Source organism: Artemia sp. Qi Xiang Cuo, chromosome 3 (assembly GCF_049724085.1).
Source record: "Artemia sp. Qi Xiang Cuo chromosome 3, ASM4972408v1, whole genome shotgun sequence".
Lineage (NCBI taxonomy): Eukaryota > Metazoa > Arthropoda > Branchiopoda > Anostraca > Artemiidae > Artemia > Artemia sp. Qi Xiang Cuo.
In genome coordinates, this window is record NC_142796.1 from 76,846,808 (window position 1) to 76,862,153 (window position 15,346).

Sequence of the window (15,346 nt, forward strand, 5' to 3'; positions counted from 1 at the left end):
AAGACGATGTACCAACGTTTATCGTCTATCTTTGGAAATTACGTAAACCATTACATCTGCCAAGGGCATATAGAAAGAACTAAATAGAGGTTTACAGAGTGGTGACAGCAGAGGTTTACAACGGTTACCAGCCACAGGTACATAGGCCTATGCAATAATTTGTCATGAGGTTTCAAAATTTGATGGTGGAATCAGCCCCTTCCCACCTGAAGATCTGATATTTACAATTTTAAAACTTTTGGAATTTTATTGCAAACCCATACCCTCTGGAAAGTTTCACGGGACAGTTTTTTTTATCGGATCAGTTAATTCGCGTAAATCCTAGTTACACCCTTTTAGCACTAAAAGAAAATATTTTGAATTGACAACTGACTTTTGTTATGCTCTTAATTTATACTTATGCCGATTCGGTACAAAGACCGAAAGAATAATCAGGATGGTGGTAAATTAGCTGACGCGCGCCGAAGGTGACGCGTTCTCTCAAGATCATAGCTTTTTTCCCAATCTTTTATTAGTCGGCATTTAAACGTGATTCTGTTTAGGTCGTTTGGATGCTGGATAAAGATTTTGACTATCTTTGCTGAAAAGGGAACACATTTATAGGTAGTGAAACAAATTTTTAACATAAAATGAGTATTTGATGAATACACAGCGACGAGATTTGGTAGGGGTGTCACTGGCCTCCTCCGTTTGTAAATAGTAAAGTGAGAAATTATCTCATTTAAATCTTGGTAAATTTTAAATCCTATGATACTTCACTTCCCAGAAAAATTTCTCGGTGGTGCTATCAGAGGAATCAACGTTTTGCAAAAGCTGGGTAAATCTTCATGGGCCGAGCTAGGGGAGGGAATCTTCAGAAAACACTTTTGGAACTATTGGAGTTTCTCTGTGTAACTAGCGTCCTGAATTGGACACTATAATAACAAAATTCTTAGCTTATTACTTTCAGAAAATTCATGTGAATTTCAAAGTTGCTTCCAGTTTAACTGTGCCCTCCCCCCTTTATACCTTAGTATAGCCCTAGCTTATATACTTAAGCTGGCTGATGTCAACTGTTAATAACATTTTATTTATGCTTATTTTTAATTTGTATGCATCCTCAGGCAATAGGGGGGGGGGCGGGGGCGCAATTGTGCTTAGAAGTAATTCTGAATATCCGATATATATGATATCTGAATGTAATGAAGAATTTTGTTAATAGTAATTAATTCAAAACAAAGTATAAACTCTTCTGGTATGTCAGTTTCGGTTCGACGAGATCTATGGAACTTGAAGGCCACCTCCAACTTTTTCTGGTAGTGAAGAAGTCAGGAGTAGGATTTCTTCCACTTATTGTTCCTGTCAAAATGAAACTTCAATGAGAATTATCTTGTTGTTTTAGCCAATATTTAAGTATAGATGTGTAACATATTAGTTTCTGTAAAGGTTTAAAAAAAAACGGGATAAGTACATAGAATCAGGGTTGGAAACAAGCAAGGCTTGTTTAAAACCTGGACAAAGGACATCTTTGATACTTGTGTCTTAGGTACATGTTAGTGGAAATTATATATTAACAGTTGTTTCGACGGGCTAACAGAAAATTTTTACTAGCAATCGATTGTGCAATTCTAAATATACTGTGCAAGGCCGTATCCAGGTGAGGGAGACAGGGAGCGTGGTCTATACTTAAGAGATAGATATCCAGTCTTTCAGGGAGACCCTGTGGTGAATTTGAAAAATAGTGCCATATAAATGAGCTTTTTCTTACCCCTGCCCCAGTATTAATCAGTTACTATTATCTGTTACTAACTACATACTCGCACCTTACTCCGATTTGTATGCTCGAGTCAATAAGAAGCTACGGAATTATAATCACCTATCTATGAATCAAAAGATGAATTTGGATAAGAACCTCGGTACTTATGCATTATACGGTACCCATGAAAGAAGTCAAGTTTGGTTAATGCTGATGAAATAAAATAAAATAGGATGAATGTATAATAGTTTAGAAATAAATTTGGGCTATATATTTGCACCATAACCTTAACATGGAATATAAAACTATGAAAAACCTGAGCAGATCGTCAAAAGAAATCACGTTAAAGCACATTTTCTATTTATGTGTATATACAAATCAATATATATAACGGTACTTATGCATTAGATGGTCACTTCTATATGCTGCTAAAGAAGTCAAGTTTAGTTAATGCTAATGAAATAAAAAAAAATAGGACAAATTGCTTTGTCTTTTAATGACACATTATTAATTTCAAATGTTATTAAGTCAGATTACAAGATATGTATAAATGCTTCGAGGACAGTCCATACCTGTGGGCTTTATCCGTGATATAATCAAAAAAAAGGTTTTCTAAAAAATTAGTTATATCAAAACCTAAGACGAACAGAAAAACGGTTATATAATACTTCAAACGTGAAACGAACATAAATTACTACAAAAAAGGGTAGGGTCATGTTCCCGATATATTGTAAATACGCTACCATAATAGTCTGTGTGCATAAACTGTCTTAGAAATTACCTCACTAATTCACCATGAAAAGATTTAAAGTTCCAGTGGGGCTAATAGGGCATACAAATTTAGATGGATCGCAGGCCGATTTTTTTTTTCACCTTCTCAGTCTCTCTTTCTAAGCATAAAATTTAAGGACCCTTCGCCCTCTCTCCGCCAAAACTCCCAAAATTTCTGTAGATCACGGCAGGAGTCGGTAAAACTACTGCGTTTACCGACAAGTTCGAAATTTGTAGAGACAAGAACTGACTTGGGGATACCAATGAAACTTGGCCTCCCCCATTGCTATTTTTTGCCCCTCTGTCCGTTGTAATTAGTGCCTGCAGGGGCTTATGTTTCTAAAACTACACCCTGGATCCGCCCCTGCAAAATTGCGCAAAATGTTTCTTGACTTACTTCTGCCTTCTCCCTTAAGTTAGAATTTCAGGCCTCTTTCATTCTTCAATACCCTTTGAGAGTTTCAACTCGGTCTCCCAAGTGTTCCTCGGATATTGTGGATATTCTATTTTGATACCCTGGGCACATATATTATCTTTTTATAAAAAAAAAAAAAAAAAAAAAAAAAAACCCCTAAAAAAATTTAATTACACCCTTTTTTACGTTTTTACGAGTGAGACAAAAATTTTTTTTTGGGGGGGGGGGGTTCGGCCCCCCCTGGATACGGCCTTAGTTGGGTCTTTCAACTCGTTCCCATGATATTGCAAGTGCACTATTTTGGAGTCTGGCAGCATATAGTGCTTTTGACTTACCTTGCTACGAGATGCTAAATCGAATAGCTGCTTATAGTACAAAAACCCTTAGTTTGATTACAGACGAAATATGTTTTGCCCCTCCCCCAACACAAAATTAGAAGTGACCTTCTTTCTCCAACAGCACAGTAAAGTTGGAGACCTAGCTTTCGCAGTTAATGGAACGAAAATCCCTTATTGTTGTCTTCTATGTTGGCCGACATTTTCGCTTGCCTACATCCATGGCTTGCCTTCTTTGGATTCTCTTTTTCTTTTGCTGATATTAGCATCCTTGTTACTTCTGGGAGAACGGAGATTGGGGGTCGTACAAAGTTAATAAACCTGTTCGAGAGAGTTTCACTTTGGTTCGATGCTAACTCTCGAACCAAATGAACCTCGAGACCCTAGTTTTTTTCAAATATAGTTTTGTATTTTTTTCACAAGCCTGTCATGTCCTCAACTGTCTGAGATTCATCTATCCAAAGGCTCTATTAGTAGACCAAAGGATGGCCATTTCCCTTTCTTAACTACCATATTTTGAACAACATATTGATTTGATTAAAATGAAGATATACAGATGCCTTGATATTTTAAGAGAGCTCAGACATCTTCTTTCTCGACTAGTTTTGAGAATCCTGTATCACAATTTAACTCAGTCGTATGTTTTTATTGCCAAGTTACAGGGATGTCTACTTTCCTTCTTTTCTTAAACTGCTTTCCAACATTTATAATAAAGCCATAAATTTAATCCAGGCTGTAGGGCCGTATCCAGTATTTTTTTTGGAGGGGGGGATTACAAAAAGATTTTTTGTTTGGGGGTGGGGGGATAAAAAAAAACTTCAGAAACCCATAAAAAAATTATGTTCATTTTTGTTACGTTTTTACGAGTTGGACGAACATTTTTTTTAGGGGGGGGGGTTTGTTTGTTGGAGAATATATCTTTATCCACCCCCCGAGCCTTATCCGGGGGGATAATAGATATTGCAGGTTACTATTTTCACAACCTGGAAGCACATAGTGTCTTTTGATTTAGCTCTTTCCCCTTCCCAAAGTCACAATTCAAGGTACACTCCCCCTCCTATCAACACTCTCTGAAAGTTTCAACTTGATGCCCCATGTTTTTCCCGAGACACCGTCTTGCACATATGCTACTTTGATAACCTGGCAACCATAGTGTCTTTCGATTTGCCTCGCTAATTTAAGGCGCATAGATCCAGTGGAGCTTATAGTGCAAATACGTTTTGGTGAACCTGACTGAAATTAATGTTGCCCAAATTAGGAATATCTACAGATTCAAAATATCTCCTGCTTTAACCGATGCCTCCCTAAATGACACAGTCCCTCCTGTTTTAGTTAAATTTGTGAATAGTGATATAGCGAAGAAAGTCTTCAAAGCAAAAGTAAGGTTAGCTTCATGTGGAATTTTCCTATCGGAAGCATTGACAAAGAGGCGACGTGAGATCCTATATGCCGCTAAGGACAAATTTGGACATAGAAACGTCTGGACTGATCGTGGGCAAATTTTGGCAAGGCCTAACGGTGAAAGTGTCACTAGAAAAATTCATACTCTAGCCGAGGGTGTTTAAAAATAAGTTGTTTTGTGTGTGTGTTTTTTTTTTTGTGAGTGTTTTGGGGTTTGTTTTTATAGATATGTTTAGTATTTTGCAATATTGCAGCATCGGTACGATTGTTGTGATTTTATTCATTTATTTATTTTTATTTTTTGTTTTTATTTATAGCCTCTTAGCTATTTTTTTATTTATTTTATTTTGTGTGTTGCAGTGCAGGTTTGATACATAGTCTCCTTAAATTATATGAATTTTTCTAACTCTGGCTCTGGGGATTTTTACTCCCTTGATGGGCGTTTACTTCAATTAGAAAGAAACCCCTTAGATGTTTTGAGTATTATTAATAATTCTATTGGACAAATTAAAAGAAATTCCCTAAATACTTCCCAATAAATTACTAGTAGGAATGTTTTTGACTCAAAGAGGGATACCAGACGAGGTGCACGTTTTTCGGTCCTTCAACTTATTAATCAGAGTCTTTGTTCATTGATTTGATCAGTTGAGTCAGATAGTTTTTGATGGATAGCCCGACGTTGTCGAATTATGTGAGACATTCCTTAATTCTAACAATGAAATCCTTTTAGATGTACCTGGCTACAAAATGGAGTGACTAAATCACAGACGGATGGCAAAGGGGACTAGTAATGTATATTTCTGATATTTTTCCCTATACTGTTCGAAGCGATCTGTCAAGGAATGACAAAGGGGTTTTCGAATCCCAGTTTATTGAAATTATATCAAAAAATAAGGTTTTGATAATTGGTAATGTTTATAGATCCACCAGTAGACCCTTCCTTCTTTTCTGCAGGTCCTTGCTGAGGTCTTGTATTTAATAGGCAGACGTCCATGTGAACTTATAATAATGGGAGACTTTAACTTAAATCTAATTGACGTGGCTTCCTCTACTACGGTGGATTTTCTCTCAGATATGCTCACTGCTGGTGTTCTACCAACAACCTGTATTCCAACACGTGTAACTGATACGTCAGCGTCTTTAATTTATAACATTTTTTCGTCTCTTAATTTGGTCCAGAATTCTGTTGCAGTGAGTGATATTTCACATCTATGTCATGTGTTTTCCAATTTTATTCTTGAAAAAACGTTGGGTAAGGACATATTAGGATCTGCTTCAGCTTCTTTTTAGGTTTGGTTTGAAAGAATTTATACACATTAGTTTCCATTTAGATAAGAGGATAAGAACCGTTTTTGATGAGGATAATGATTTTTGTTCAAAGTTTGATTCCTTTTATGAGTCAGTACAGGAGTCTATTTTTGACGTATGTGCTCTGTCCTCCTCTACTTCAAGGTCAAAAAGATCTATTCCTCTTAACTCATGGATGACCCCAGGTCTTCTAAAAAATTGGAGAAGAAAAAATAATATTTGGAAAGCTCTTAAGTCAGCAAAGCCATTTTTGAATGTTGCACGTCTTCAGCAATTCAAACTCTACATGAATGTTTTCAATTCTTTATGCCGGAAGGCTAAATTCCTTTATTACTCCAAAAAATTCTCGGATTGTGGGAAAGATATTCAAAAAGCCTGGCAAGTGATCAATTCTGTCTTCAAAGGTTTTTCTTCAGCTTCTTCTATCCCTCCAAGGCTTTTTGTTGAGTGTGTGAATGTTGAGGGTATTTCATATGTTCATGAAGCATTTACATTATATTTTGCCAATGTTGGGAAAACCACTGCTTCTTCAGTCAGGTCTTCACAGTCACAACCAGATTACAAATCTTATCTTGGTCCGCCTTGTCTCAAATCAATGGTGTTATATCCGGCTTCTGAAGTTGAAGTAACCAGGATTGTAAATAGCTAGAAGGGCTCTTCGTCGTCTGGCCCTGACTGTATTCCAACAATGGTAGTTAAGTTCATTCTTCCTTCAATTATTTCTCCATTGACAAAGCTTATAAATCTTTCTTTTGAAAATGGGATTTTCCCCAGTTCTCTTAAGCGAGCTAGAGTAATTGTTTTATATAAAGGTGGACCAAGAAGTGACCCAGACAATTATCGTCCTATATCTTTGCTGTCTGTTTTTAGCAAAATTTTTGAAAAGACCATGCTTTCCCGTCTACTTGCTTTTCTAGAGGCTAAAAGATTTTTTCATGATTTTCAGTTTGGCTTCCGAGCTAAACATTCTACGGAGCATGCGTGTGTAGCTCTTTTAAATTTTCTGCACGCCGCACTTGACTCTGGTTTGATTCCTGTAGCTATATTCCTAGATGTCCGTAAGGCTTTTGACTCTTTAACTCATGAGATTCTGCTGTATAAGCTATCACACAATGTTGTAAAAGGACAGGGTCATGCTTGGTTTGATTCCTATTTGTCCGGTAGAACTATCTCCGTAGATTCCCTTTCCCACTTTTCGTCTGAAGTTGAGTTTGGTGTTCCTCAAGGTTCTGTTCTTGGACCGTTTCTGTTTTTGATTTTTGTTAATGAGCTTATAGTTGCGGTTATGAATCAAAAACCTACAGTTTGCTGTCGTCTGTGTCATCCTGAATCTTTTAACGCTAAAAAAAAATCCATCGTTTTCGCAGGATGTGGACACTCTCGTTGCTTTCGCTGATGACAGTACCATTGGTACTTTAGTAAGCACTGAGTCTGAAATGCTTCCCAAATTAGTTGACTTTTTTGAGAAAGTCGTGCTTTGGGTTGATGCAAAATTCCTTCCCCTAAATGTTGCTAAGTGAAGTTTTTTATTTGTTTCCCGTATTTCTCTGGCTTGCCTTGAATTAACTTAAGTGCAGTTTTCAAGGGGCTCTCAGTAGACCTAAGGAACGACATGTCCTACTCCCCGGTATTCTTCTCGATGAAAACGTTTCATTCAATCATCATATTGGACTAATTAATATGACGATCTCAAGGAGTCTATGAATTTTGAGGAAGCTAAAACACATTTTTCCTGGGTCAGTTTTAAAAATTCTGTTCCATTGCTTAGTTCAGTCCTACGTCTCTTATTGCCCTACAATATGGATGTCAACTTTCTCTTCTTTTTTGAAACCACTTTCTAAGTTATGTGATAAGGCAAGAAGGCTTATACGGGAAACAAATTGTTCTACATCCAACCAAACTAGCCATTACTTGATTTGCTGTCTCTCTACATTCTTTTGTGCGCGTCTTTCACTTTTCATCAAATACATGGTGATGTTCCCACAGCCCTTCAAACTACTCCTTCTTTTGTGACTGATTGGTCTACGCATCATTGCTGTACTTCAAGGAGTAATATTATTGTACTTACTCGGTCGCTGAGGTCTGACTTTAATCCATTAACTGCTTGTCATATCGTTTGGAATAGCTTACCCGAGTCATCTCAAGAATGTCACTCGTTTGTTACTTTCAAAAGAATCTTGAGAATTTTTTATTGTCTTGATTTTTCATGTTTAAATATTTTTTTGTTAATTTTATTATTATTATCTGGGGTGTGGGGGGGGGGGCGGTTGACACTAGCCTGGGTTGGAAACATTTTTTGTGAGGGGTACTGAGTTTGTTTAATTTTTTTTGTGGTTTGGTTTCAAATATATATTTGGAATTTAGTTTAATTTATTGGAATGTCCTACATCCCTTTTTTTTGGGGGGGGGGCTCGTAAAATTGTGTTTTGTTTGGGTCTTTTAATTATTGTTTTTTTTTCTCTTCTTTTTTTGTTTTGTGTGTGTGTGTGTTTGTTGAGTCTTTGAAAGGTTGAAATGCAATGCCTTATTTTGAAAATATTTTTTTTTTTATATATATATATATAGTATTTATGCCATTTCTGTTTTTCCCCTGTTTTTTTCCTGGCCTGAGAACCTTACGGGGGGTTCTATATTGAAGTGTTTTCGTAGTAATTTACTGGTTAAATAAAATGACTGATTGATTGATCATAGGGTATTCCACGCGGAATAAATTGATTGCTTGGTAGTCCCCTGCTTAGTTTTTGATTGTTGGAATTTTGTTTTCTTTTTTTTATGTGGATCATTGTATTTTAAGATTTTTTTCCTTATTTATTTATTTTTTTTTGTATATTTTTTTCTTATGTTGAGTCTCTTAAAGGTTTGAATGTATGATGTTGAAAATGTTTTTGTTTTTTATGTATTTGTTTCATTTTTGTTTCTCCCTGTTTTTTTCCTGGCCATAGAGCCTTACGGGGGAGTTTATATTGAAGTGCATTTTGTTCAGTTTATTGATTGATTGATTGATTGATTGCATAGAGGAAAAACAATTTTAACCCGTCCCTCCCCCAAACCAGACTTTGACGTCCACTTGCCCCCTCCCCACAGCACTGCCTGAACGCTTCAAATCAATCCCCTAAGCCATTTCCAAGGTATTGTAGATATTGTATTTTGGAAACTTGGGTGAATCACCGTTTCTTGATTTACTTTGGTACGCTTGTCGTTTACGGAGTATACTTGCAGAAAACTCTCGAAATTTCCGCCTAGTGAATAACTTCTAGAGCTCCTAACTGACCGAACAACAAACACCAAACATTGCCGACTTTTTTACTAAAACTTTTCTGTGAATCATGGGTAATCTATATAACTAGGGCCCTTGCCTCTTAGGCTGCAGGGATGATCTCAACTACGAAAACCTACTTATAAGACCTTTTGGCTACTTTGAACGAAATAACTTTCTCAAAATTTTGATCCCATGCCAAGGGATAAAAAAAGCTGCTATCTGCTCCATTACATATGGGTGGGTAGCAGAAAAGGGCAAGGGAGGGAGATGGTTGCCCGTTAATAGGCTTTGGCCCTTAAAAAAGGTACTAAAACCTTCATTGTCCTATCGGATGATCTCCTTCCTAGGTGCTTACGACCATCCCTTCCATACGCACAGGCCGGAAAAATTTATTTAAGGCACATGGCCCTATGGTGAAACCATGTGGCCAAAGATGAAACAAATGTGAAAGAGATGATGTCCCTGGCAGTTTAGCACTAGCACGAGTTTGTAGCAGCAGTAGATATGGTGTAATGTGAAGGAATCATTGTGAATATTTTATATTTCCCTTATACTTCTTTTATATTAAATGTTTGAAAATAACCTTCGTTTTTACCAGGAGAACCTAAATCTAAATCTGATTTATAAGAGTCTGAATTTTGAAAGGAGAAAGCAAAACTTACCTGTTGACACTTTGGCCGCTAGGTGTAAGAAAGTGAGTAATTTTTGGAAAAAAATCCTCAAAGCCAAGTCTTGACAGATGTGGGTAGGTCCTTTCCCTCTTTAGGGAAAGAACTAAACAACTCCATATCTGTTAAAAATTAAAATTTGAAAATAAACAAAAAAGGTGTGTGTTGTTGTTGCGTATAAGGAGGGATCAGCAGCCACCAACTTCTTAGGAATTTTATGGTCTTTAAGTTTCTCTATATTGTCCTGCTGTTTTTAAACCATACCCGAGACCAACAATATTTTGGGCTTTTTGTTTATTATTTAGTTATATAAAAATACTGAAGTTTTGGTTCCTTGTGTAATAACTTAAAACTGAATTTCGATGCATGTCTGCCTTTGCATTCAGCGATCATTCTCTGTTTTACTCAGTTATTGCAATCCTCTATTATATATTCTCTTTCGTGTATGACTCATTGCTGTATTGTCTCATTTTCCTTTATCTCTATGACCTTTGTTTGATGGAATCCAGATACGTTTTTTTTCTTCTGTCAGCTTATAAGAATTTGAAGTATTTTTTTCCAAAGATTATCTCATATAGACTTAAGGAGCTAAGTTTCTGTAACGTTATCTTCTTTAGAATTCCAAGCTGATTTTTTAGGAGTCGACATGGACTCATAATAAAACTCATAAGTCGACATAACTACCAGGTTCATGGTAGTATTTTTAGTGAGCACAAAAACGTAGAATTTATATGACAGGATAATCAAATAAATTATTATAAATTGAATTCTTTTAAAATTTACAGGGATTTCACCAAAAATTTCCCAAAGAATAAATTGCTCACAGTTGCTCGGTTTTCTTCTATGATAGTGTCCCAAGCGGAGAGATTCATTAGCCTAAATTAGGGTAAGTCAGTATATTTGATAAATACTTTCTTAATTTAAGGTAATGTTTACATGATTTTTTAACCAAATTGGCTAAATTTGCAGGAATTTTCTCAGCTAAATAAGATTTGTACCAGCCAAATTTACAATTTTCGTTTGGCCAAATTTTATTGGCCCCAGATGTATTGCCGAGAAGTGTCATTTTTGGCAACCTATCACCCTTCATCTGTAAAATGTGACCTAGCCATACTAACGTTTCTTTTATAATAACCCTAGAGGGTGTAATAGAGCCATATTTTTCTTACAGCTTGTTGTCTGACAAATAGTCTTTTAAATGAGTAATCCTTAAAGTTATTCTTATACTAGGTAAACCACCTTTTCATACTCATTTATTTCTAGTTTAAGCGTCCTAATCTCAAGCATAATTTTCAAAAATATTTCTACGCCATAAACTTTCAAGACCTCTAAAAATTCATTCATTTTGCTCACAGTTTATCTATGATACTCAAATCATCAAGAAAATCTAAATATTTTTGACGAAATTTATTGAAGATCATCTATTGAATAGATCATTGTTGCCCATATTGGCCATTGGTTAAACCCACTTCAAGGATAGTTGATCCATTCAAAGTTGAATTTTAATTTAAAAAAGAATAAGAAAAGACAACTGTAGAAGACATAGACTCCAAGAGGGAAAGACACACGGTCATTGCCCCTACCCAAGGTCCAGCACCAGACAACCTTTCCAGTGTGTCAACTTTTGCTATTTTCTAGGTCTATAACATCATTGCCTCTGACGGAGCAAACTTTACAGAATTAACATTACATGAATGGGGCCATTCATTTAGTAGCTACTTAGATGGGCGTTACACGAATCCTTAAAGAGGTGACAAAATAAGACAAACAATTTTGAAATTCAAGCCGCAACTGGTGCTAATTTAAATATTTTTGAATTTCAATGTATCGTGAAGATAAAAGCTTCTTACATAAATTCATTGGCGTTCCAAATTATCTTTATTCTAATACAAACAATTGTTCGTACACATAGATAAGACACTCCCTTTCTTTAAATTTTAACATTAGAGTAATGGCGCCGAGGCCCACCTCCTCGAAATATGGAACATTATGCAAAACTTACTGGGCACCTATTGGTAGTACAATGGATAAAAAGTACCATTTCCAAATTCCCCCCCAATCCCAATGGCTTCGACAGCCCTTGATACATCCTTTTAATTTTCCCTCGCAATTGCTGTACTTTGATGTTGGCTGTACGTTGTTATCGAAAAAAAAAATCCCGAAATCAGCCGAACTCTTCGTTGCGTCCGTTCATCCTTAGCATGAAATTAATTAAAAAAAAAAAAATTCACAAAATAACTTTTTCAAAGAAAAGTAAAGAACTCCATTAAACCAAAAATGAGCAAAAATGAAACCCAGAACGAACAGAAATTACAACAAATAACCGAGTCAAACTCAAAACGAGCAGAAATTAACATGAGTCGGGCTCAAAATCCCTATGGCTGCCCAAGGCCAGAACATAATTTGCACTTTACTGAAAAAATATAAATGTTTTTACTTTTATAACTTTAATAAATAAAAACGTATTGACATTCTGATTACTAAATATCAGTATATGTATATTAAACTGACAATGCGCATTCAGTTGTATTTTTTTCAGTAAAGTGCAAATTATGTTCTGGCCTTATTTTGTTGGAAAAGTTTTTTTTAATTAATTTCTGTTCGTTTTATATTGACATAGTCTTTTCAGGGAAAAAGAAAATAAAACTTTAAATTTTTTCGTTTTTTATATTTTGGCCTCTATTTGTATGCTGGAGAAGAAAATTCAGCAATTTTTAACAACATACACCCTTTTAAAAATCTGGACACAAATAGTAGTGTTTAATTTAGTTTCATACCTCCTCTAGTTGACCTGAAATGGAAAACTTGATACCATTCGCAAAAAAAATCGGTTTACTTTCTTTGATAGCTTGGACACACGATATTTTGATTTGGTTAAATTTTAAGAGCAGAAGTAGCCCCAAAAGTTTGAACATAATACCCTCAATCGTTCTTGGTATTTTGCTGAGATGCCTTATTGGGAATTAGCATTAACACAGTGGATTTTGATTTAATCTTAAGGAAACATTTTGTTTTTAAAAATACTGGGCAATTGGGAGGGTGGGCGTGGGAGGGGGATTAGTTGCCCTCCAATCACTTTTGACTATTAAAAAGGTCTCCCTACGACAACTCCTTTGATACGAAGTGCCCTGGACTAAAAAAAAAATAATAATAGAATGTACCCACACCGATCTTTATTATAAAAATATCAAGCATTCCAATCACTTTCGACTATTAAAAAGTGCACTAGGCCTTTCGATTTCTAATTGAATGAGCCCTTTTTGAGTTTCTACGACAACACGTTCTATAAACATCTTATATCCCCCCAGGGCATAAATTAAAACCCTTACCCTGAGGGCTGTGAGGGGGGTTTCATCTTGAAACACATAATTTCCAAAACTTTAAACTATGTGGAACAACATGAATAACTCAGTTCTTTGAGTGGATGTGTTCGGAAAATATGTTGGCCTCAGAGGAGGGCTCTTTACCTTCCAATCACTTCCGACTTTCAAAAAGGGCACTAGCCCTTTCATTTTCCAATTGAAATAACCCTTTTTGAAGTTTCTACAACATCGCTTTCTATAAAAACCTTATATGCCCCCATGGCATAAATTACAACTTTTGCCCTGAGGGCTGTGGGGGAAGGGGCTGGGATTCTTAAAGACCTAATTTCCAAAACTTTCAACTATGTTGAATAAAATGGCTATCTAAAAATTTTGATTGGATGTGTTTGGGGAAAAGGTGGGCATGAGAGGGGAGTTACTTGCCTTCAAATCACTTTCAACTATTAAAAAGGGCACTAGCCCTTTGAATTTCCTATCGAATGAGCCTTTTCAAGTTTCTACGACAAAGATTTCAATAAAGACCTTATATGTCCCCAGGGCATAATTTATAACCCTTACCCTGAAGACTGTGGGGGGGTTGTCATCCTCAAAGGTATAATTTCCAGAATTTTCAACTGCATGGAACAAAATGGCTATCTCAAAATTTTGATTGGATGTGTTTAGGGAAATGGTGGGCGTGGAAGGGGTGTTAGTTTCCATCCAGTCACATTCGACTATTAAAAAGGGCACTAGCCATTTCAATTTTCAATCGAATGAGCCCTTTTTGAAGTTTCTACAGAAAAATTTCTATAAATACCTTATATGTTTCAAAGGCATAACTTACAACCCTTGCCCTGAGGGCTGTGGGGGGTTGTCATCCTCAAAGATCTAATTACCAGAACTTTCAACTACGTTGAACAAAATGGCTATCTCTAAACTTTGATTGTATGCGTTTGGGGAAATGGTGGGCGTGAGAGGGGGGTTAAATACTCTCCACTCACTTTAGACTATTAAAAAGGGAACTAGCCCTTTCAATTCCAATCAAATGAGCTCTTTTTGAAATTTCTACAACAACTTTCTATATATACAACTATATCTACAACAACTAAACCTAATATGCCCCCAGGGCATAACTTACAACCCTTGCACTGAGGGCTCTGAGGGGATTATCATCCTAAACGACCTAATTTGCAGAACTTTCGACTACGTTGGACAAAATGGATATCTCAAAACTTTGAATGGATGTGTTTGGGGAATTGGTGGGCGTGAGAGGGGGGTTAGTTGCTTTTCAATCACTTTCGACTATTAAAAAGGGCCCTAGCCCTTTCAATTTTCAATTGAATCAGCCCTTTTTGAAGTTTCTACAACATCGCTTTCTATAAAACCTCATATTCTCTATGGGCATAATTTACAGCCCTCAGCCAAAGGGCTTTGGGGAGGGGGGGTTTTTCACTTTCAAAGATCTACTTTCCACAATCTGCAACAACAGTGAATAAAATGGCTATCTCAAAATTTTGATTGGACTTGTTTGGGGAAAAGATAGGCGGGAGAGGAGGGTAGTTGCCCTCCTATCACTTTCGATTATTAAGAAGGTTACTAGCCCTTTCAATTTCCGGTCGAATGAGCCTTTTTGAAGTTTCTACGACAACGCTTTCTATAATAACCGTATATGCCCCTAGGGCGTAACTTACCACCCTTGCCCCGAGGGCTGTGGGGGAGTGTCCTCCTCAAAAACATAATTTTTATCTGGATATCAACTACGCTGAACAAAATGGCTGTCTCATAATTTTGATTGGATGTGTTTCGGGAAATGGTGGTCGGGGAAGGGGTGTTAGCGACTATTAAAAAGGGCACAAACCACTCCAATTTCCGATTGAATGAGCCCTTTTTGAAGTTTCTACGACATTTTCTTCGATACGAAGAGCCCTGGTCTAAAGAATAACACATTGTGCCAACATCGTTGTTATATGCCCCCAGGGCATAACTTAGAACCCTTGCCCTGAGGGTTGTGGGGGAGTATCCTCCTCAAAAACATACTTTCTATCTGGAAATCAACTAGGCTGAACAAAATGCTATCCCAAAATTTTCATTGGATGTGTTTGAGGAAATGGTGGGCGTGGAAAGGGTGTTAGCTGCCTTCCAATCACTTTCG

At 36.5% G+C, this 15,346-nt stretch overlaps 1 protein-coding gene across 2 annotated transcripts in view; it reads left to right on the forward strand.

Annotated features, from left to right (window-relative positions):
* Nucleotides 1-521: 521 nt before the first annotated feature.
* The window catches only part of LOC148954553 (uncharacterized), a 186,188-nt gene continuing 171,363 nt past the window's right edge, over nt 522-15,346 (forward strand). The window contains exons 1-2 of one of the 2 annotated variants that reach the window (XM_089086594.1): nt 537-603; nt 10,678-10,778. The gene's annotated coding sequence lies outside the window, so the exon portion shown is untranslated. Of the gene's footprint in view, nt 604-10,677; nt 10,779-15,346 lie in introns of both variants that reach the window. The other variant, XM_089086593.1, reaches the window with a different exon arrangement.